The following is a 21,284-nucleotide window of genomic DNA, read 5'->3' as shown; positions in this document are numbered from 1 at the left end:
CACAGGCTGCAGACACGAGGCGCACGGAGGGCGGAACAGAGCCATCGATCGCGCGGCCTGATTAATCCGATCCCCATCACACGCGGGGGTGGTGGCGATGGGTGGCGCACCCCGGTGCAGCCACTGGGGTGGCACCGATGCGGGGTGACTATGGGTTCAGACAAACAGGGTAATAGATGCACGACCACACCTGCCCGTCATCGAGTAAACAAGTGCTGGGGACGTTACCTTCTTCATGTTCTGTGCCATGTCGTATCTCTCGGCCTGTTCTGCTCCGTCTGGCAGCAAGGCTGTGTGCGGTCGTTGGCTCCGCCGTCTCTTTCGCGGTCGTTGGCTCCGCCGTCTCTTTCGGCCGTGGCCGCTTCATGGTGTAAACAGGAGGCGGCCGCCACTCACTGTCCCTGCCAGAGCAGAGCGATCTCAGGCTGCGCCCCTGAGCTCTGCGGCAAGGGAAAGGACGCCTCCATCTTCGGCCGGTGCCGCCATCAGGAAACAAGCGGGAGGGGGCGGGAAAGGGGGAGGAGAGACGCAGAAGACGGCCGGAGCAGGAAGGCGGGTGCCGGCTCAATGCCGGACCAGATTCGGGTGCGGGAGAGAACACGGACGGCGGGAGGGGGGCGGGAGAGAACACGGACGGCGGGAGGGGGGCGGGAGAGGACACGGACGGCGGGAAAGGGGAGGGAACGGGAAAAAACTTAACTCCGCCCAGGGAAAAAATGTCGGGAACGCCCCCGAATCTGGTCCGGCCTTGACGGACAGATCCGGCACTCAATGGCTAGCCTCCATTTATGGAGCTAGCCAATGAGAGCCGGGGGACGTTCCCGAAGTGCTTAGTGTCGACATAGGATTTCACCTGCGCTGAAAAGCTGCGCAGAGCGCAGCCTTTCGGCAGGCGAAACCCAAAAATGGCGTTTAAACCCCTAATAAGCCATGCTAACTTAACATGCACGCAAAAAGAGACCCATAACCCACACTACACAACTGCAAACTGAGAAGACTTTATAAACACCAGTTGTGTTAAAAAAAAAACAGAAGAAGACATAGACTGACTTTTGACATGTGTGTTTGAAGTGCAGGAAACTGACATGATAAATACAGAATTTAAAGGAATTTTTAGGTAGACCTTGGGCATAACACCATAAATCAAAGGTTTAGGAAACATTGGTCTAGAGCTAAAATTAAATGAATGTCTGTAAAATGTACAAAGGTAGAAACAGATTATAGTCTATGCTGAAAAGAAAAACATTTTTATATTTGTATTGTGTGTATACTTTAAACATAGAGTGCTCTGCCTGCCCCGCCTTCCAACCTGTGCGGTCTCGGTCCCCGGCTTTCAAAACGCCAGGGACTGAGACCGAACAGGTTGGAAGGCGGAGCAGGACCCTTGACGAAGATTTGACTACAGAGCTACCCCACGTGGCCACACGGTCCCCTGAGACACGGAGACTCACAGAATCCGGATGGAGACTAACATGTGGTAGACAATTTCTTATCACACACATAAGGAGCAGCTACTCTGCCCTTGTTTTCACTGACAGGATAGGGAATTCCCCTTTCTGCACCCCAGGGAGGCCAACCCGAGCCCTGAAGAAAGTCCAGGACCTTTACGGCCACATATGGACTGAAACATGTTGGCACTAGGGTCTTAGGACCATAATACTCCTACACCGAACCGTTTTTTTACTTCATTTTAATAACCCTGACAGACCCATTAATAAAGGAAAACTGAGGTTCTGTCAGAGGTTTTTTACTTCTTTAGCCCCCCCTGGACTTCTACATACTTCAAAGAGCTCCCCAACACTGTGGTTGAGCCCACCCCGACTTCTAGGCGTCGGGGTGACCCGATGATGAAGTATGACACCACTAGGGTGTGTGAGGGTAACTAAACAAAAAGGAATCCTTTCCTTCCTCACCGATTGTTGAAGTTACACATTCCTGACACACACTATAAGTTCAGGTCCCCTACCCAAGTGCATTTCATATTGACCATCGCACGGTCAGTTGGAGTAATTTTTGTGGTTTAGTGAAGACTATATTCAACCACCCTGTTATTATTTGAAAAATTGATCAAATAAAGTTTAAAATAAAAAACACCCCACAGGATCCCAGGCATTGGGTGCTGCTGTTGCCCAGTACTGAACCTGCAACCCAGTGATGCCACACACACCAAGACACTCCCCTATCCAATGAGAAGCTGCAGCTAAGATACTTCTTAAAGAGATCAAAGCCAACATATAATCAGGGATGGACAGTGCTTTGGCTGGGGATTTGACTTTTTAAACTAGTAACATTCACCAAAAGAAAATGCAGCTAACAGCTTCAAATGACTTATAAAATATTTGCAAATTAAAAATATTGACCAAGTCGGTGGAAACTGAACATTAGAATCAGATGTTGCACTAGTGGGGTACCACATCTCTCATTATTTAATGAAGCAGGATAAAGCGGCAGCGCGGCTGTAGATCCAGCCAAGACTGCTGATGCTTAAGAGGCGTCTTAATCCCATGACAACCAAAGACTGGAAATAGAACATGATTAGAGAGTAAAACTAGAGGCAGTGGGCTGAGCTCATCAAATAAGGTCTGCAGAGAGGATCAGATTGAGGAGTTCCTCTCATGCAAGGCAATTAATCTGCTAATTAAGGGCGTGGGTCAGGACAGAAGGAGGGAAGCCTTTAGGAAAGGGTTCTAGTCTTTCTCCCTGGTGTGCTGAGTAAGCCAAACAAAGCACATACAGGCCAGAGAAGGGTACTGCCAGCAGTCAGATACTGCAGGCCCGACTTTAAACATGCACAGCCAGCTGTGAAGTTAGGGTGACCACCCTTCTGAAATTTACACGGACTGTCTGTAAATGAGCTAAGCGCCAGGAGACTTCCAATGAAGCAGCAGCTGCGCTTTATAGGTATTCATTCATTCAGTGTCCGTTGTCCGTGATTGATCTTTCAACGGACGGCATTTGTCTGTAATTTTAGCCTTTCACCTAAAGGACAAATGTAAATTCCGCCAATTGACATTCCCCAGCTGAAATTAAGGGAGGAAGTCTCCCGTCCAGTGTTCTCCAGAGAGGGGCAGACAGATGAAAAAGTAACAAGCCATCGTGCCTGCTTCCTGAGAGAAATCAGATGTATGCAATGGGTTATTCTACAAATGTATAGGATGCTTGGAAGCAGTCTAGGCATTAATTGATGGAGTCACTTGAAGCTTCCTGAAGAGAAAGGTATTTCCTTTTTGAGAGGTACTGTAAGGATGTTCCAACCTGAGCTGTGGAGTGTGTGCTTCTAAGAGACAGTTAGAAAAAATGTTTACACTTAGAATAATCTGCATATTAATATATTTCTATACTTTGGAAGCACTTTTTATCTTTACCTAAATATATGTGTGCATTTTGTGGCAGCCCACTATACTCTAATCTGCACCACAGTACTCTACGCCACTGCACTCTACGTCACTCTATTCTACTCTGCGCCACTACACTCTACGCCACTTTAATTTACTTTGCACCACTGCACTCTACTCCACTATATACTACTGCAATCTACTCTGCACAACTCTACTCTACTGCAATCTAAGCCACTCTACTCTACACCACTGCATTCTTTGCCACTGCAGACTACCTTGCACCAGTCTACTCTATGCACCACACCACTCTATGCCACTGCACTCTACTCTGCACCGCTCTACACTACTGCACTCTACTGTGCATCACTGCCCTCTAGGCTACTCTACACCACTGCACTATATGCTATTGCACTTCTCTAATCTACGCTACTGCACTTTACGGCACTGCACTCTACACTGCACCACTCTATGCCATTGTACTCTACTCTGCATCATTTTACTCTATGCGACTGAACTCTACTCTGCATCACTGCACTCTATGCCAGTCTAATCTGCACCACTCTACTCTAGGTCACTGCAGTCTACACCATTCTACTCTAACATGCACCACAATGTAATCTATGAGACTGTACTATATGCCACTGCACTCTACTCTACACCACTCTACTCCACTGCACCCTACTCTAGTGCACTATATGCCACTGTACGCCACTGCACTCTATGTCACTTTACTCTACTCAGCACCACTGAACTCTAAGCTAGTGGCACTCTATGGCACTGAACTCTATGCCACTGCACTCTACTCTTTTTAGGGCAAGCAGTTACATCTTTCTCAATCTAGTTTCTGTTCATGACACAGAACAGAAACTGCTCTGTTGGAAGTTGAGGACTCCAGGGCCATAAGCTACCTCGATATTACTGGATCTTTCAATGGCTTTTGATACCGTCTCCCATACCGTCCTTTTTACAATGTTTATCTGATTTGGGGGTTGGATGTATGGGGTCGAAGTGGATCAGTTCTTCTCTGGATCAACGTGAACATGCTGTTTGGATGGACTTCTTTGTTACAGACTGTAAGGTACTTAAACTGGCTGCACCTCAAGGCTCTTCATGGAGTCCAACATTGTTTAATTTGTACATGCCCCCTTGGCATCCGTGATGGAACCTTTTGGCATTAAGATAGAGTCCTATGAAGACAATACTCAACTCCTCTTATCCTAAGACAATGATTCTCTAATAATAAAGGAAACCTTTTTGGATTGTATAAGAACAGTTATGAATTGGATGAGAATAATTTACCTGCAATGCAATCCAGATGAAACTGAAGTATTATTAGGCTCTGCTTTTGCAGAGAGGGATTGTGGCCTACAGAGTTTCTTTAGCCCCCAGCTTCCACGGTATTGGCTAGAAATATGGGCATTTAATGATGTCATCTTTCCTTTAAGGGGCAGAGATCTTTAGTCGTCAGACCCGGTTTTATAATTAGGAGAGCTTTGAAAAACCTTCTATGTCTTATTCCTCCAGATTCGCAAAGAACGGTTGTTCGTTCCTTGATCACTGTGCGATGGGAGTGTTCCAATGAGCTTAACCACGCTACGCCACTTCACAACACTATGCCATGCCATGCCACTCCCCTCTACCCTGCTGTACAACATGTCTAAAAGACATTGGCAAAGCCAATAACTCTTGCACAGTCGAAACCCATTGGTTTTTCCAATGCATGTTTTTTTAAGCTATTGCGGCAGATTAACTTGTGATCTGTATTTTTTTAACACAGTATTCATCTTACATAATTGTACAAAACAACGTCGTCTGGTTTTACAGGGGATTGAGAAAAATAAAGTAATATAGTCAGTGGCTAAAAAAGGCACAATGTGTAACCGAGAAGCCAGGGTTCAAATTAATTTACTGCATGTGACTAATTTATTTGACCGTGACATTTGAGAGCACTTTCAAGTAATTCAGTCTAGGGTGGATTGTGCACAAAACACTCACTTGTATGTTTTACTAGCCTGTAATATGCCACCATTAATAAGCATAATATTGGTAATGAAGTCAGACGGGTTAATGAATGTTTTAAAGTTCATGTTTAGAAACTTTCACTTCAAATGGATGTCAATGGAATGTTGTGATCTAATTTCTAAATGGAAATCCGACAATGTTTTTTTCTTCTTCTAAATGATTTTACTGTTGATTGCCAAAAGAGGTTACATTGCATGATAGCAGCCATGTATGTAACAACACATTCCATCATACAAATACAGAAGAACAGTCCTGGGCTACACATATTTATAAAGAGTTAGGGCATCATTTTTAATTTCTTTCTGTGCAACAAACCGACCCATAATAAACTTTCCTTCCTCATTCTCTGCCCAGTTGGCACTACATTAACTATCAGAGTAGGGAGGCAGAGCAATGAACCCTGTGGTGCTTAACAGAAAGTGTTACTGTGGGGAAATTGTGTCAGTGTGTTGGAGAGAGATACCCTTAGAGCACTGCCTTGTGTATTTGCCTGAATGTGGCAAGAAAGAGTGTCTTGAAACTAAGAGTGTCTTGAAACTAAGAGTGTTTATGTCGGGGTGGATTACGGGGAGAGAGTATAATTCTTGGTGCAATCTTTACATCCCTCCACCAATATATCCAACGCCTGTCCAATAAAATATTTTCTCAGACCAGCTCATTCCTCTCTGTGTGACAGGGCACTGTCAGATAGAAACCAAGAGAGTGAGACCTCAGTCCAACTTAAGATAGTCGGAGAAGGGATTCCTTGCAGTGCAGTGTAAAATTGTGTTTTGCAAGAGAAAGAGCCAGGTCGAGGAACCTGGTGGAGGGTTTCTAGAACTTAGAGCGGGGGAATAAACCCAAAAGGACCACTTCTTGGAAATTTAACAGTACACAATCTTTCATGTTCGACAGCACCTCGAGAAATTCTCTGCAAGTCTGAAATGAGTGTGGGCGAAGACCAAAGCATAAGAAGCAAATCCGCATCTAATTGCATTCTGTGAGGACATGCAGCTGCGGCTCCCAGGTATATTTTGGTAATTCAGGCCGGTGTAAGGTAGGCTTGGTTCAGAATATTAAATTGAATATATTTGAAATGGGAGCAGCAGGAATCTTCGAGGTGATATTCCAATATTTTATCTGAGTCTACATTGAGTACAGGTTTTGCCATCTCAATCTCCCAGTTAGTATGGAGAGCAGGATGCGTGGATTGGCCCCCGGGTTGCAGGAAAGTTCTGTACACCCATCTTATCAGTTTACTGCCAGTCCCTATGTTGTGTATCATCTGGTACATCTGGTGTGTGGTTGGTGGCTAGGTGGCAGTTATGAAATAGGGTATTTAATGATTATTTAGGGTGTTTGTGAGGAATTGACCCCGGTGAAAACTGTAGTCTGCCATAAGGGTTTTGAAATCAAGTAGCTTGCCGTCAACAAACGAATTCCCTAATTTTGAAAGACCTGCAGCATTCCACTGATGGAGTTGCTGTGAGCGAAGCCGTCCTGCACGAGTTGGAAGGCCTTGCAAAGGTATTGCTGAAGCAAAGGGTTTCTTTGTGTTTGTAAGTTAAAGGGTTCTAGTAAGGCATGAAAGCTGTGTGGAATAGCCCAGGGTGGCGTTGTAGAGAATGGTTACTAGAAAACAAGGAGTACTGCAGTCAGCCCTCCTTAAAGTCTTCACAGGGAAACCAAGTAAAATGTATCGAGCAGCCAAACAGCCAGTAAGCCACCCATTTGAGCTGTACAGCTAAATAATAGCATTTAAAGTCCAAAACGGCTAATCCACCTGCAGCCAAGGGTAGCTTTGGAGTGCAAAGAGCTACGGTGGTGCCTTGCCCCCAAAATCAGAGATATAAGGGAAGTATCAAGGTGTCTGAAGACTGAACTAGGGTTGATCAGAGGAAGGCTTGCAAATACAATCACCATGGGTAACTCCGACATCTTCACTAGTGCCATTACTGAAATGCTTATTACTGAAATGTTTAGAAAGAATCTAAATGTTGCTGTTGCTTTCTCTCCAAGAACATTGGGACAATTTGGTTGTAGTGAAGTCCTGGAAACCGTGCTTCAGGGCATTAATTTACTATTGAACAAGGACATATTGTGTCACCTGAATGTGGCATACACAGAAGCAATCACATACACAGAGTAGTGAATACATAGTGCTGTGTAGAAAATAGTAAATAAATGCACTGATAAAGTAGTGAGGTATGGCCTTTCCTTCGATGTGTCCGTAAAACTGACTTTTTGTCCTGAATGTTGACCCTTTGTCCGGAATAGTTGACAATCCTGTCCAGAATTTGTCTTCAAGCCAGGTGGAACCCTAGCTGTGCTCAGAACAACATTGAAGCTGGCCTGGTGAGAAAGGCTAACACAGTCAGTTTCTGATCCAGGTTTCCGGGGTGGTGCTTCTGTACGAATGAGGATGAGTACAATTGTCATGTGCTGTCACAGTATAAACAGATTTGCCACTGCAAGACTTCTTTCCCAGGCCTAGATCAGGCCTTTGTTTAATTATTACTTTCTATAGTGTGAACCTAGCCAAGAAAACCAATGAAGCACCATAGACAACGCCCAAAATGCACCACCTTTGAAATAAGGCAGCCACGTCAATGCATGCTACAGCATGGTAAGGTGAGCTAGCAAAATCGTGTGCAACACAGTACAGATAACATGAGGCTAACACCACTCCCATAACAAGTGCCTGCATCGAAAGATGAGAAAAGTTACAAGCACTTGTAGTGAATTTAAAACAAATGAAGCAAGATTACACTATTAGGACCGTGCTCCAGCACACAAGTGATGTCGGGGGTTTACAGCCCAAATCGCTTCATTTGACACTGCTAAGGTGACATACAAAACACTGAAGTAGGGTTTAATGGCCCCACTTAGTGGCACAGTCTACAAAATGTTGCCTTGGTGCACGAGAAGCATGAGCACGGTGTAGGACTGGAATATGCATTGTAACCACTCTGAATACAAAAGTCAGATAGGTGTAGTTCAGTAACACAGATTATTTTGGGAATTGAAGGATCTCCTGTCTTCTGTAGTGTATCCAAGACTTTTTCTTTTCTTTGACCTCTAGGTTTTGACTTCTGCTGAATCCTGTATTTTTTTTTAGTAAAGATGGCATTTTTCTTTATGTAAGTGCAGACCTCTTTCCAATCCTGAGTATATCCTTGTACAGTATGAACAATGCAAAAAGGGAGCCTTGCACAGAGTCAAAGGCAAGCATATAGTCAATGAGCGACAGGAGAGGTAGCCAGGCTCTGGGACCAGAAATGTACTGTTACTGCATTGTGATGTATTTATTTATTTATATAGTTTTATATAGCGAGAACATGATCCCGAGGGTTATCGGAGCGCTTTACAATTGTGGGAAAAGGAAGGTAACAGTTGCAGAACAAGTGTCAAATAGGAATACAGACAGAAACACATATCAAAATAGAACGCACAGGAAAAGTACGATTACAAGAGTATTGGGGTTGGCTTCTGTTTGCACTGGTGCGCACGCTAGCAGGAGAAAAGGAAGACACTGTCTCTATCATGGCAATAATAGTGCCAAGTGGGTTGGGAGCCAGCCAGACCACATGGGCTTGGTCTCCTACTCAGCCCTCTAGGAGCTTCTGGGTGCCCCAAAAGAAAAGTCAGTGGCACCTTATCGGAAAAAAAATGTAAAAACCAAGATAGCTCCAGAAGACGCTAGTTTTCATGAAGAACAAGTTACTTGCCTTTGGTAATGCATTATCTGGTAAAACAGTATCTATTCAAAGATTCCTTACTTTTGAATATTCCAGGCGTCAGACTGGATCTGGATGATTTTTGTGCAAGCAGTACGGATGCACGCAGGTAGGTGGCATCGATTGACTCCATGCGGTAGCATCCGCACCAGAAGTGACACACGGGCCCGCTATATAGGCGCTACCTCGGTGTGCTGAATCAGTTACTTTCCACACCAGACCCACAGAGCCATATAGTGCACCGACATTGGTGTGTCTAAAATAGAGCCCTGAAAGGGATTATCACTAGAATCTGTCCACAGAGCGAGGAGGATGCGTGGCTCAGTAAGGAATCTGCGGCTAGATACTGTGTTTACCAGATAATGCATTACCGAAGGTAAGTAACTTGTTCATCTGATAGAGGCATCTAGCCACAGATCCCTTACCTTTGAATAGATACCCAAGCTATAACATCCTCGGTGGTGGGCTGTGGACACATTCTAAACCAGAAAGCCCTGCAGGACCGAACTTTCGAAATGCCCATTCCTGTGGATCTGGCTGTCCAGGCAATAATGTTTGGTGAATGGGATGCCCACAGTGCTACCTGGCCTGTCCAGGACTGGGACTTTGCGAACTAATGAATTAGTCGCAGCTTTAGCTCTGTGGAACAAGCCCTTAAGCACTCAGGAGGCTCATTCTTGGCCAGTGCTAAGCAGTTTAATACAGAGAATGACCTAGTGCGATATGGTTCCGTTTCTACACCGCCCACCCCTTCTTTCCTCCAACATATCCCAAGAAGAGATGGTCGCCCACCCGGAACGCTTGTGTGTGGTCAAGAAAGAACAACATTGCTTTTTCTGGGCCCAGACGGTGGAGTCGCTCCTCTTCTTTTGAGGGATGTGGAGGAGCGTAGAAAATGGTCAAGGTGACGGATTGGCCCACATGGAACTGTGTTACCACCATCTGCAAGAAAGAGACCCTAGTTCGAAGCCCCAGTTTGCAAGGAAAAACAGACAGGAATGGAGGCTTGGATGATAAAGCCTGCTACTCACTCAACCCCCGGGCAGATGTTATTGCCATGAGAAAGATTGTTTTGATGCTGAGTAGCTGGAGGGAAAATTATGAAGAGGCTCGAAAAGAGCACACATTAAGAAAGTGAGAATCGAATTAAGGTCACAGTGAGGCATAATGAAAGGAGAAAAAGTGAACATATTTACAAGACCTTTATGAAACCTTTTTACAATAGAAGACTTAAATAAAGAGGCAGCCGCAAAAAGGCAGACGACGCAGAAAGGTAACCATTCACTGTTCTGAGGGTGTATTGATCATTAACAGATCTTCAAAAGGCATCATTTCACATACCCACCAGGCAGTGCCATTAAATATTTCTTCAGTTCTCAGGCAATGCCAGTGCTTTATATGAGCCAGAGGTTGAAGGTGGGCCTGTCAGCACTTATATTCAGGGACTAGCATTTATTTTTCATCATCAGACTTTGAAACAGAGACTGAAACATATACAAAAGAGGGGAATAGAAAGACAGAGAACAAGTGACAAAGGAAGGATGAAAAGAATGTTTAGAGATAAGATAAAAGGACAGTGTCTGGTAGTGTAAAAAACAGGCCTGAGGTTGAATGAAGACCACCCAGCCTCATTATTTGGCACCCTGACCTTCGATAGTGCTGGTAGCAGGCTTCTGAGCAAACCTTTAGGCCCTGGCATTTATCCATTTACAAATTACGCACTGCGCAATGGTTAACTTAATCAGTTTAATGTTGCATCCTTCGACTTGTAGTCCACTGACACATGTTTTCCCAGGACTTGCATGTCTCACTGGCGTAGTTAAATGGTAGACATATTCATCTATCCCTGAAGATGTGGCTTGTTGAGGCTCCATCACAACAGTGCATCTCTTGTTGGGCACATAGTTCATTTTTTAACATGAGACGAGGCAGAGGGACAATGTAATAATTTCTGGACATGTGTGAGGAAGGTTCTTCTCAGAGGCAGCAAAGAAGAAAAAAGAACAAAATCGTATCATACAAATACTTTATTTGGACATTTCGCCATAATAGTTTGCTTACAATGGGCTGGTTATGGTATTTGAATAGAACAATAAAGTGCACATAATAACTGGCCTAATAAAATCAGTAAAAATGTGCAAAGATATTGCTTGCGATATATGCCAATTCAGTATTAAATAAACCAATGAAAATGCATAATATATACTATGTTATTTAAAATAATGGCCATCAATAAAAATCATTCAAACAATAAAAAAATTACAATAAATATGTTGGTTTTGCCCTTGTTAACTTCCACTCTACGATACCGCCTAGGGGTATTACACTATGCTAATCAAATAAAATAGTTGTTTACAGTATAACAATAGTAAAACTACGGCAGAATACAGAATACTTCAGATACGGCCATGTAAACCACCTCCCATTAATACTGGGGATTCTGGAACCTAAGGAAACTATTTTGTGGGGTCAATTATCATTCGCTTTCTGGGCCCTACCTTTAATGTCCCACATATGGCCCAGAAACTTTTCCACCACAAATGCCAACAATGGCCAAGCATCGGACTCCAAAATCCTCAGTGCATTTCTATAATTGTCCTTCCCAACTGCTTGCAGATCAGAGTGAGCCAGTTTTTCCTCTGCAACATATACAATGGAGATGCAAACATTACATGGTCTTAGGTCTCTTGTTGATTTTTACAATGAGGGCAACTGCATGTGGCCTAAATACTATTACTCCATTTTCTATTAAAATCATGCAGGGGAAGAGTGCCAAACCTAAACTGGATATTTAATTTCCGGTCCCTGGGATATTCTAAAAAGTAAAAATAGCCTTCCAGAAAGCGATCTAGTTTATGGGACATAAAATCTAGGGTAAGCTTCCGCCTACCCCTACTGCTGAATTTCCCCTGAATTACCCACTGCCAATATATGTCCTTCACTTCATGTTTACGGGGAAGCCAAGTGGGGTCATTAACTTCGCAGATATCCCCTAGCCCAATGGCTGTAAACATGTTCTTAATGCCTCTTAGCCAATTGATTGTATTAGCTATTTCTCTGCATTTTACATCGTCCCAATCACGTGCATACAGCAAGAGTCGACTTGATTCTTAGCCAGAACAGCAACGGGTGCAATCTTGCTTTGGAGGGGAAGGAATGTCTGCCCACATCTAAGAGGAAAAAGGGGAGTACGTTGGGGTAACCTTCCTAAGCTCCTAAAATTTTTTACATCTAAACTGGTAATCTCGTCTACATGTTCCATACCCCATAATTCTGCCCTATATATCATAGAACTCGCCACTTTTGCTTCGTACAATTGCAAAGCCAGCCCAATCGGCTTAGTGTGGGATAAGCGATGTTCTCTTCCCAAAATCCCAGTCAACTGCTTATGCTTCAGGACCAACTTGGAGAAATGGGTTTTCCATGTAAATTGTCTGATCACTTTGGCCTAGATAATCAAAGTCGCTAACTCCCTTGAGCTGCGTCCTCCAAGCCTAGAACACTCACAATATGATTTATGAGGGTTCATGGCCATAAACTTGTTTTTGGTTGTATTTATTATTAAACCTTTGGCATCACAGAATTCTTGGGAACGGTTGAGATGCCAATATAACTCTCCCATGTTTTAGAGACAAGCTGTGTCACCTGCGAAAATGGAGAGTTACTACTTTTTCTCCCCTAAGCCTGGGTGCATCGGACAGTATTTCTGTGAGAAATTCCACAACACTATTAATGAATTAGGAAAACAAGCATTGGGGCCAGAACACAACCTTGATACACACCTCTAATGACCTCTAATGACAGGGATTTGGTCAGTAGGCTGACCTTGAAGACGTAAACTAACCCTGGCGAAATTTCCTTAATGCAGGCTAATCAACAAAATTACAATTTCCTCTCGCATATCTAAATCCACAAGGGTTTGCCACAGATTCTGCCTAAGGACAAGATTGAATGCTGTCTTAAGGTCTATGAATGCAACATACAAACTATCCTTTCCAATTGTCACTGATTTCCAGCAGAGAAGGAGGATGCGGAACACCTAATCAACAGTCGCTGTTTTCTCTCTGAAACCCGCTTGATAAGGTGACAGGATTTCTCATTGGTCCATGCCTGTATTTTGTGCAAATGTGCATTTCTAAAGACTTTTTGAATTGAGTCAATTAGAATGACTGGCCTATAATTACAAGGGGAGGACTTATCACCTTTTTATAACAATGGCACAACTTCTGCTCCTTTCCAAGAGTCTGGGATAAGGCACCTTCGACTATAGCATTAAATAAAACCTACATATTTTGCGCCCTACCTGGGATATCCCAAAGAAAGAGGTCACCAGGTATCTCATCAGGACCCGATGCTTTGGACAGACCTATTGTACTAATTGCAAGCGATAGCTTCATAGTAAAAAGGACCACATTGGTTTGGAAATGCCTTACAGGCTGCACAAGCAGAGGCTTTAAGACTTCTCGGTCTGTATACAAGGTGGAAACGTGGGTATGCCAAACAGAGGAATGGATGTCCTTTTCAAATTCCACAAGACCTGCCTCAATACCCCACACCACCAGTGACCAGAACTTTTTGCTAGCACTGGCTTGGCATGCATCCTTAAGGGACTGCCACCTAGCTTCTTCCCAGTCCCTCTTGGCTTTCCACAATTCTAATTTGTAAACTTTCCGGGTGTTTCTTGTCCCATCTAAGTCCCCTGACTTGACAGCTTGTATTAATAAGGATCTAGAGTGCATGCAAGCCTTGTTATATCATGTCTATGTACTCTTTTTGATGGACCATGGGCTCCTATTATGCTTAGCAGCTATGAAGTGGGAACCTACTTGATCAAAAAAGCAACAATGAGCCCTCGATACTTCCAAACTCCCTTCCTTAGTTGTTTCAAATGCTACAATTTCAACTGTGGGGACCAACAACTCGGTCTTTATGCTCTTACGTTTGCCCTGATGAGTGGCTAATCTGTGCCACTTAAGATGGCGCATGTCATTGGTAGGCCGGAATTCTTTAGTTTCCAGCCACTGGATATTAGGCAGTGCAGGTGCTGCACCCTATAGTGACAGCATTGTGAGGCAGAGGGGGTTATGATCACTATCAGCTGTTTCTCCTTTAGTCGTGCCATTAGCTGCCCTGAGACCAAACTCCATAGTCATATCTGTGACTTGGAGTACTATTTGAGTCCACCTTTTAACCGATTTCAGGTCCAGTGAGGGAAACATTTACTGCCTCTCTTCCTCTTGCGTTCATCCATCTCCTCCCCATCAAGCGGTTCGAATATTACGTTAAAATCCCCTACTATTAGTAGTGGGGATTGGGATTCCTCTTACCCAGCAGTTCCCCCAATTTTGTAATACTCGCTGAATGTCTACCCCCTCTGGTACCTCTCACATAGACATTATAAATGTCAATAGTCTTGACCATATGTACTTTAAGGCAAATTCCCATAATATCCGGGTTGTTAAAGGGTAATTGTGAAATGCTAAAGCAAAGACCATGCTTGACCCATATAACTAACCTCCCCCTGCTGGGCACCCCAATTTGTTTTGAATTGCTGGCACAAAGAAATTAACAAAACCGGCCCTGTATACTGGAGCAATGCTACAAGTCTCTTGGAATAAACATATATCGAACTTCTCAATGAGCTCATTCCAATGTGGGAGGGATATCTTACCCCTAATGCCTGCCATATTTCATGAGATCATTGAGATTTGTGATAATGCTTCCTCTTGCATTGGATTATTTAGGCTTTGCACCATATGAGTTTTTGTGGTGTTACCTACAGGGCTGCAAGCTCTAACTAAATTATTCAGTGGTAAAATATCTGTGATGGGACTAACTAGGCCTAAAAAGGCCTCCTTATTCCTTTTACACGGAGAGAAACTACCATCTACTCCTAATAGATCTAAGGATTTTGGGATGGCCTGTGATTGAGTGTGCGATTCTAACAATACTTCTTGACTAATGCTGGGTAAATGGCTGGCAAACCGGCCAACATGCCATGCAAGTCAATCAATTTTCTCAAGGGTGACTCAGGTGCCAATTGCTTCGTGTGGCTATTACCCACTGATCCTCTAGTGGTGGGCTGCACCTAAATTGTATAGTCGAAGGTGATGGGGGACAATTTCTAAACACTAAGGCTATTAGATTCTCAGCAAGGCTTTCGTTAACAAAAATCAGCTCTGTACAATCAGTGGAGTAATGTGAACCACATGTCTTCTAACCCTAACAATACCTTCTCTGATTAGGGACCTACACCCTCTCACATGGCGTATCCATGGAGTCGCCTTATTCTTCAGGGATTCCTTGCCCTAAAATCCCTTTTGGGGGGCTAGTTTTGGGACATTCGTCATAAACAGTTGGCAGGAGGTTTGGGGTATTGGTCTACAGTTTGGGAAGAATCTGTGCTCTACACTATCACTGGTACGCAGATCAACAAAGCAGGTTGTAGTAAATGATGATATCTGATCCAAGTAAGATTAGTAGAGTTCTTGCAACCAGTAACTGCCATGGAACAGAACTCTACTTTACAAGCAAACATAGAACATACTACAGAAGTACGTTATGAATGAAGTAATTACATTCTGCAAACACTAGAGCAGATACCTATGTACTACACATCTTCTTCCTTTCCATTGTTAAGCACAAATATAAAAATGAATTAATGAACAAAGAGAGAAAAAGAAAAAAAAACTACAAAAGGAACTCTCTAGCAAATAAAATCTTGTAGATCAGTTGGTGGTCTGCGATGTCTTGGAGTACGATCACTGAGTAAACCACCAGTAGATAGATTAGAAGTTGTAAAGAAAGATTATCACAAAGGGGAGCATTTCCACCTCCAACAGTACGTGGTTCACCTATTGGAAGTGGAGAAACAGTCAACAGGTGTGTGCGCTAAAAGATAGCCACGATTACTAAGAGTAGAAGATGCTCCATTGTTGACATTCATAACAAGAGTCATAACACCTCTTTTATATACTGCTACTCTCCTGAAATTTCAACATTCGCCATTATTGAGAATTACACAATGATCAAGAACTTTCTTGACAGTAAAAGGTCCTTTGAACTTAGACAAACCTTTTTGCACTCTGCCACTCTTAATTTTAACGAGATCACCTACTATAAAGGGAGATGACGCTTTTGTGGAAGAAGACAAGACAGTTGTTTGAGTTTGTAGAGTAAGAACTTGCTTCATCCAAGCTGGCACCAATTTCAAACCAGGAGCTCGTCCTCTCATAAGTTGGAAAGGTGAAAGCTGACTTTCCACCAAGGGAGTAGTGCGATATGCCCATAACATCTCATTAACCATTTTTCGCACAATGGACCCATTGGCAGAGGCCATCTGTATAATCCCTTTTACCAGTTTGTTAGCTCTCTCACATATTCCATTTCCTTGAGGATTGTACAAAGAAGTGCAATGGTGGGAAACACCACAACTCTTTAGAAATAATTGCATCTCTTTAGAAGTAAGTTGTGTACAGTTATTTGTAATAATGATTGAAGGAATACCTTCATCTTTAAAAAGATTGCCTAAGAACCTAATAGTACTTTCAGTGGTAACATCGTTAGTGAACTCTACAACCAACCATTTAGAAAAAATATCAACTACGACAATGGCAAATCTGTCTTTTTCATTTAATTCCCCCATAGGACCAATACAATCTAGACAGATCGTGTGCCAGGATGAACCTGGGTTTGCTATGTGAGCATCTTTAGACTTGGGACCCTACAAATAGAGCAGTTCTCCACCCATTCTACAACTTGGGAATCCATTCCTGGCCACCAGAAATGATCCTTGAGTCTCCGCTGTGTAACAGTTTGACCCAAGTGCCCCTCATGTGCTAAGGCTAAAAGTTTATACCGTAGGTATACATTTTTCATCTTTAACCAAAATGAAATTGTTGATAATAGAAAGGCCATCAAGAACTTTAATAAGAGGTCTGACTGACAAAGGGACAGAACTTTCTCTCCTAGGACCAAGCCTGAGAAGTTTAATCACTTCTTGAAGAGTTTCATCAGCAACTATTTCAGGTTCCCAGTCACTCGCTTCAAAATTACCCTCACCAACAAACACGGCATCCTCTACAAAAGCAACAGCAATGTCATCAGCACCATCAGAAACAAGTGAGCCAGGAATGGTACACCAATCTAAAGACATCCTTGATAGGCAGTCGGCCTGTACATTTCTCCACCCCTGGATATATTCAATGGAAAATTGGAACTCTTGGAGTTTAGAAGCAAGTTTGACAAGCCTAGCTGAACCCTTGCCAGTACCCCCAGGAGAAAGAATTTTGAGAAGTGGTTTATGATCTGATCTTAAAATGAATTTCATACCCCACAGATAAGTTCTGAAATACTCCAGAGCCCAAGAAGCAGCCAGTGCTTCTCTTTCAATAACCAAATAATTTTTTTCAGCATCAGTTAGAGTCCGTGAGGCAAAGGCTACAGTATGTTAAGACCCTTCTTTGATTTGAGAAAGCATGGCTCCCAGGCCAGTAGAACTAGCATCCACCGTAAGAACAGATTTGTTGTTTACATCAAAAGGCGATACAACTTTTGCATTACAAATTTCATTTTTGATATTCTCAAAACATTCCTGATGTTGAAGACTCCATGAAAAACTCACCCCCGTTTGAGTAGAGATCTCATACATGAATGAGACCCATAAAAGAACGTAGTTGGTCTTTGTCTTTAGGTTGAGGTGCTGAATGAATAACTTGACATAAATCCCTTTTTGGTTTTACCCCCGAAGAGCTAATCGTGTAACCTAAATAATCAATCTGATCGACTAAAAAATTGCATTTTTCTCTACGTAGAGTGAGGCCAACTGAAGACAGCTTGTCTAAAACAATTTTCAAAGTGATGTTTTGTTGTTCAACTGATTGTCCATAAACCAATATATCATCTTGAAAGTAGACAGTATTGCCCACACCCTCAAAAATATTGGAGACCATTCTCTGAAAAACACTGGCCGCAGAATTGAGACCAAAAGGAAGGCGTGTGAACTGAAATGTGCCATAGGGTGTGATGAAAGCTGTCAAGTATTTTGAATCCTTGTGTAAGGTGATTTGGTGATAGGCACTCCTAAGATCTAACTTAGAGAATACCTTAGCACCTTTTAAAGTGGTGACTAGTTCTGAAATGTTGGGCAATGGAAACGCGTCTGCAACCACACACTGATTCAAAGATCTTAAATCCACACAGAAGCGGAGTTTTCCGTCAGACTTCTTTGTGATCTCAATGGGAGAAACCCATGGTGAAGCCTGTACAGGTTCTATGACTCCAGATGCTAACATGTCCTGAATTAGCCCCTTTAACTTCCTCTCTTACAACAATAGGAATCCGTCTGACTTTGTGTTGTACCGGAATAGAACCTTTTTTTTAAAATAAGTTTGTGAGAATAGCCTTTGAGTTGACCTAACCTTTCTCTAAATACACTTTTGGCATCAGAGAGAATAGTGCTTAAATCTGTATCCTCAATGATCATGACCTGAGGGTTAGTACGGGGATTGACAATAATGCTCAGGTCATCCTGATTAACCCATCCAAGGATGGCAGGTCCAGATACTGAAACATAAACTTTGCCTTGAATAAGTCTGTGAGAAAATATGATGTCTGCCTCAAAATAACCTAAGATGTCTATAGATTCCCCTTGGTAACCTCCAGGAGATATGTATTTTGGAAGAAGTGGTCCAACACCCCACATCTTTATGAACAAATGATTAGGAATAATTGTGTACTTCGACCATGTGTCAACCATTAAATAAATATCCTGACCATTAATCGTGAACAAGGCTTTGGGTCTATTCTTCCGTCTGTCTTCCTCCTATTCAGATGAGGAATTTGACCGAACCACCAATATTTTGTCATTCTCATCAACCATGTGTGAAGAATTTTGTACATAAGCCACATTAGACCGTGGTTTACTCCTGCAGACTTGGGCATAATGGCCAATGCGACCACACTTAAGACACTCCTATTTAGCTGCAAAACATATTTTTGACTCAGAGGCATGTACAGTACTCCCACACCTATTACACATTCGGACATTAGATAATTTTGGAGCGTTAATGTTCTTTCCAGGCACCGTTTTATTGGTCATCTTTTTGTTCTTAACTGCTGCAATTTCACTTTGATCATCATCATTTTGAATTTGATCCATTGACTCTCGAACTAAAACTTCATTGACATCACTAGAAGATGACCTTTTCTCAAGCTCCTTCATGCACCCTTCTGACTGTTCCACTATTTTGGCTAATTCAATCGCAGTTTGTAAGTTAGGGTTTTTAGCTGCCCAGAGACGTTCTTGGATTTTTTTATTCTTACATTGGACTATGAGTTGGTCTCTGATTAGTTCATCCGTCATGTTTCCAAATTTACATTTGACAGACATTTCTCTGAGTCTTGAAACAAAATCATCAATAGATTCACCGGACTTTTGACTCTTAGTATAAAATTTGTATCTATTGATGACCAAGTTTTCTTCTTTAGAATATCTAACTTCTAACCGCGATATTGCTTCCTTATACTCATCCGGAAGCGCTTGACCATTTGCTTGGAGAGCTTGAGGAAGAAATCGAAACATTCGTTGACCCTCTTTCCCTAATGAACTCAACAATAATGCTTTTTTCCTTTTAGCAGAATTTTCCTGGGCGTCAAGAGCATCTAGGTAATTTTCAAACATTGGAAACAAATCTTCCCAAGATATGTTTGGCTGACCTGGATGAGCATGAAAACTTGGGGGCATAACAACTGAGCAACCCTGTGAGCAATTCTGTGAAGCCATTAGACATTAAAATTAGAAAAAAAAGTATATATTGAGAATAAGGAAGCACCGTGGCGAGTGTATCGCCAAAGACAGTGTTCTTCTATTGAAGCAGGTTTAGGATACACAGTATATCGTGGACGTAAACAAAATGCCCGGAAACTCATGAAAAAAAAAACCGTGAGATGCGTATGTTTAAGCGTCTGTGGGATAGCTGGAAGCCGTGAGGTTGTCACAGTAACAAGTAAACAAAGGAAAATGGCCGCTACGCCTGAAAATGGCCGTGTCAACAGGGTGAAGACACGGAGATTGGACTGTCGGGCTGACGTGTTGTTACAGAATGACTGGCTTAGGAAAGCGTCATGAAGGCTTCGCTAACTCCCTTGGACATTCTATGATGTCATCACTCCAGCAGGGACAACGGAGGAGAAACAATCTTAACTGCCGCCCAACGCCGAGTGAAATTAACGGTGAGCTTGACGCCGATCTGCTTAACAACACAGTCCATTCAAATAAGTACGGCACAGCTTGCCTCGCTAAACAATGTCCACACTGGGAACAGCTTCTGCACTTTCCTATACCCTGCCTGCTGAGGTTGACTGCACACTGCGGGACTTAGGCGTAAGGTTAAGTGTACGGGTCGTACAGACGAGGTTGAGAAAGCTTATCGCCGGGACAGGATTCACGCTGATAATTACTGCGCACTAACTAAACGCTGCCTGCTAAGGTTATATAAACACTGCGGCACTTAAGAGTTTGTAGCTGAAACAAGCGCACATGACTTGCCACTGCCTGCTTGAACTGCACCAGTAGACCACAGTAAAATATAAAAGTGTAAAGATCTCACCACAGGTTGAAATGTTCAGTTTCTTTTTGTAGAAGCTCAGTGCGCGAAGAATTGGGATCGGCAGGGCTACTCTTGTCCGCTCTGGTTTTGAACAGCTGATTGCAGGGTGGGTAGAAAATCTCGTAGTCAAAATTGTAGTAAATGATGATAGCTGATCCAAGTAAGATTAGTAGAGTTCTTTAATAAGATATAGAGAAGTAACAAGAACGGACTCTTCTCTACAGAGGCAACCAGTAACTGCCATGGAACAGAACTCTACTTTATAAGCAAACATAGAACATAATATAGAAGTACATTCTGAATGAAGTAATTACATTCTGCAAACACTGGAGCGGATACCTATGTACCACACAGGTCTTCCTCAGCCTGCTAGAATGCCCCTCTACCCCACCAAGTTCACCTGGGTCTCTAGAATTAAATGGTCGAGCCTCATTCCTGGCCCTATTTAGTAAACCCTTTACCTCCTTCGCTGCCTCTAAACTGTATAGCTGAAACCTCCCGCCCTTCACCCAACGCTGATTCAAGCTTTTTCCTGGCAGCAGGTGAAGTCAACAGGTTATTCTGGGCCTCAGGACGCAGGAGTACCTGTTTATTTGACG

General features: G+C 43.0%; 1 protein-coding gene across 11 annotated transcripts in view; it reads right to left on the bottom strand.

Moving 5' to 3' along the window:
- The window catches only part of GPHN (gephyrin), a 1,934,090-nt gene that overhangs the window by 872,796 nt on the left and 1,040,010 nt on the right, over positions 1-21,284 (bottom strand). The window contains exon 1 of one of the 11 annotated variants that reach the window (XM_078659538.1): positions 20,686-20,878. The exons of the other annotated variants lie outside the window; for them this stretch is intronic. The gene's annotated coding sequence lies outside the window, so the exon portion shown is untranslated. Of the gene's footprint in view, positions 1-20,685; positions 20,879-21,284 lie in introns of those variants that run through there. 11 annotated transcript variants of the gene reach the window in all.

The sequence above is a fragment of the Lissotriton helveticus genome, chromosome 9, assembly GCF_964261635.1.
Source record: "Lissotriton helveticus chromosome 9, aLisHel1.1, whole genome shotgun sequence".
In the NCBI taxonomy this organism is placed as follows: Eukaryota; Metazoa; Chordata; class Amphibia; order Caudata; family Salamandridae; genus Lissotriton; species Lissotriton helveticus.
The sequence above is the reverse complement of the archived record's forward strand: the minus strand, read 5'-3'. Positions and strand labels throughout refer to the sequence as shown.